General features: G+C 50.3%; 1 protein-coding gene across 1 annotated transcript in view; it reads left to right on the top strand.

Annotated features, from left to right (window-relative positions):
• Positions 1-834: 834 nt before the first annotated feature.
• The window catches only part of rap1gapb (RAP1 GTPase activating protein b), a gene marked incomplete at its 3' end in the record, with an annotated part of 29261 nt that continues 26748 nt past the window's right edge, over positions 835-3347 (top strand). Inside the window, exon 1 of the mRNA XM_084441330.1 lies at positions 835-849. The remainder of the gene's footprint in view (positions 850-3347) is intronic.

Raw genomic sequence — 3347 nt, 5'->3', positions numbered from 1 at the left:
TGTGTGTGTGTGTGTGTGTGTGTGTGTGTGTGTGTGTGTGTGTGGTCCTTAGCTATGCTTGTGAAGGAGAGGTGATGAGGGCAGAGAGGCGTGGTTTAAACCACCCTGAGAAAGAGAGCAGAGCACAGAAATGAGGAAGTAATATAAATATAACAACACTCAGTGAAGGGCAGAGAGAAAAAGAGGAAGTGTGTGAGAAAAGGGGGGTGTAGGAAGAGAGAAGAGAGAGAGGGTGAGAGAGAGAGAGAGAGAGAGAGAAGGGTGCACACCACAGAGAGAGTTGGTGTAACACAGCCACTCCCTATTTGCTTCCTAAAGAACAGGGTGTTTTGTGTGTGTGTGTGTGTGTGTGTGTGTGTGTGTGTATGTGTGTGTGTGTGTGTGTGTGTGTGTGTGTGTGTGTGTGTGTGTGTGTGTGTGCGTGCGTGCGTGCGTGTGTGGAGGAACAGGAAGGGAGGGGTAGGATGTATATTCTTCACAATGATATTCAGCCACACATGCCACATCTTACTACACACACACACACCCACACACACACACACACGTGTGAACATCCGTGTGAATTCTGGTGAACAGACACAGAGGCTTTAAAAGGACCGGCTGACTCAGCAGCTGAGTCCTCGTGTGTTTCACCAGCAGCGAGGGAGCTCGTCTCGGACCGCTCTCTGCTCTCGTCTCTCCGGGCCCTGTCCTGCTTCTATAGTTCTGGGCGTGGCTCTGGGTCTGGTTCTGGTTCTGGTTGTAGCGGAGTGTGACAGCATGGCTGGGCTGAAGATGATGAGGAACCTGTCCTACGTGTTCCCCAGTCCGTCCATCATCCCCACCGTCCAACGGAGGCGTCACAGCGATGTGAGTATCACACAGAGAGAGAGAGAGAGGGAGAGAGAGATGGGGAGACACAGAAAGAGATACAGAGAGGTCGAGAAAGACGGCGACGGCGAATGCGGAGGGGGTTTGGTGCCCTAAGCATTCTTCTGTGCAGTCTGCAGCATATGGGTTTACAGTTTGCCATTGTACGGTATCTCAGCTGATGTGTCAACATAGCCAGACCAGTTAAAACGTTGCCGTAGTGTATTAAAGGATGTGTGATCGCCAAGGAGAGGAGGAGAGAGGAGGAGATGAGAGGAGAGGAAAAAGAGAGGAGAGAGGAGGAGAGGAAAAAGAGAGTAGAGAGGAGGAGAGGAAAAAGAGGAGAGGGGAGGAGAGAAGAGAAGAGGGGTGGATACTGAGGTAAAGCACACACCGTGTGTGTGCGTGTGTGTTGGTATGCTTGTGTTATTTTGGTCCTTGTTTATTTTCTAGGTGGAGGCAGGATCTGCCCGCATATCATATGGCACTGTGGTGAACAATGAACTGCACCCACGATTTTATTGAGTGTGTGTGTGTGTGTGTGTGTGTGTGTGTGTGTGTGTGTGTGTGTGTCAGTGTGGGCGTGTTTACCCCAGTCACGTGGCGTGCGTGGGGCCCAGTAAACTCATGTTGTCATGTCGAAACATCATGCTGGCACCTCAGTCGGCTTGTGTTACACGATGCAGGCAGACGTCGTTGGCCAGACAACATGCCCTTCTGTCCTGCCCTGCTGTTGGCCACATGACCCTGCGCCGGTCTCTCTCGTAGCCTTGTGGTGGTCTCTCTCTCAGAGTGTAGCGGAATAAGAGAACGTAGTTCTAGGATGGACGAGCGACACGTCAGAAAGACTGGGCCGGTCCCTGAGGATTATAATGGCCTTTCTGTGGGTATCCTCTCTTTCTCTCTCTCTCTGACTCTCTCTCTCCCTCCCTCTCTCTCTCTCTCTCTCCGTCTCTCTTCCTCCCTCTCTCTCTCTCTGTCTCCCCTCTCTCACTCTCTCCCTCTCTCTCTCTCTCTTCCTCTGTCTCCTCTCTCTGTCTCTCCCTCTCTATCTCCGCTCTATCTCTCACTCTCTCTCTCTCCCTCTGTCTCCTCTCTCTTTCTCTCTCTCTGTCTCCTCTCTCTCTTACCCTCTCTCTCTCTGTCTCCTCTCTCCCCCCCTCTACCCTCCCCCTCTCTCTCCACCTCTCTCTTTCCTGAGTGATTCTATTCCTGTGGTAATGGACCTGTTATTGAATGACTATTTAATGGGGGGTGTCAGAGCCTTGCGCTTCATGTCTGGTTGGAATTGGTCTCGATGGGGTCTAGATGGATGATGTCTGTCTGTCTGTCTGTCTGTCTGTCTGTCTGTCTGTCACACTCTCTGTCTGTCTGTCTGTCTGTCTGTCTGTCTGTCTGTCTGACTGTCTGTCTGTCTGTCTGTCTGTCTGTCTGTCTGTCTGTCTGTCACACTCTCTGTCTGTCTGTCTGCCTGTCTGTCTGTCTGTCTGTCTGTCTGTCTGTCTGCCTATCTGTCTATCTGTCCATCTGTGGGACAGGCACCAGCTGCTACCAGGGGGGGGCAGAGGGGGGGGGGTCAGTATAATGTACAGTAAGAGCAGCTTGCATATCCATTAGTTTTCATTTGCTGATTGATGCAGTGATTTGCAGCGTCTGCACGTTTCCTTCACCAGTGAGGAGAGTAACAGAATCAGAATCATTCATGCACTAAAGTGACCATGTTGGAGTGTGTCCAGACGAGGTGAACACCATGTCCTCAGGCCACCCCCAGATGAGGACTAAGGCTGTGTGTCCACCGGCGAGCTGTATGTAGCTGAACAGCACCAAGCTTACTGCTGCTTAGAGCGCACTAGAGCTGGAGTTTAGAGCTGGCTAGGCTACCGATGTTTTACAGCTATTATCTAGCCAAGCTAAGATAGCTGGCTAATGTTAGCTAGTGCTAACGTTCGCTGTCTCTGCGGTTCTGCCAAAAAATGACTATCCTCGTCATCAGAACAGCCTTTTACAGCCTGCACTCTGGCCCAAAAAGAGTTCAAAAACAGAGTCCATGATGCTATAGCGCTAAAAGAGTTCAAAAACAGAGTCCATGATGCTATAGCGCTAAAAGAGTTCAAAAACAGAGTCCATGGCGCTATAGCGCTAAAAGCTCTCGGGACACAGCTCTCATCTCTAGAGGGCCCTAGAGCTCATTATCCATTGTAAATAACAAGAAAACAGCGCCAGCTCTAATATACAGCTCCCCGGTGGACACGCACCCTTAGTAACTGTAGCAGCTTGAGGTTCACTAATGTAGTCTAGGACTGCATTCTTCTTCTATGCTTCTATTTGTGTCTTTTTATATTTTGTTGTGTTGCGTAATCGCTGAAAGACTTCCCGTTGATTGAATACAATGAAACAAACTATGGCCTCAGAGAATGCTGGATCTGCTGGGAGCTGGAACTTGGAGCTGATGTGTGTGTGTGTGTGTGTGTGTGTGTGTGTGTGTGTGTGTGTGTGTG

The sequence above is a fragment of the Borostomias antarcticus genome (genome assembly GCF_949987555.1).
Source record: "Borostomias antarcticus genome assembly, chromosome: 7".
Lineage (NCBI taxonomy): Eukaryota > Metazoa > Chordata > Actinopteri > Stomiiformes > Stomiidae > Borostomias > Borostomias antarcticus.
The sequence above is the reverse complement of the archived record's forward strand: the minus strand, read 5'-3'. Positions and strand labels throughout refer to the sequence as shown.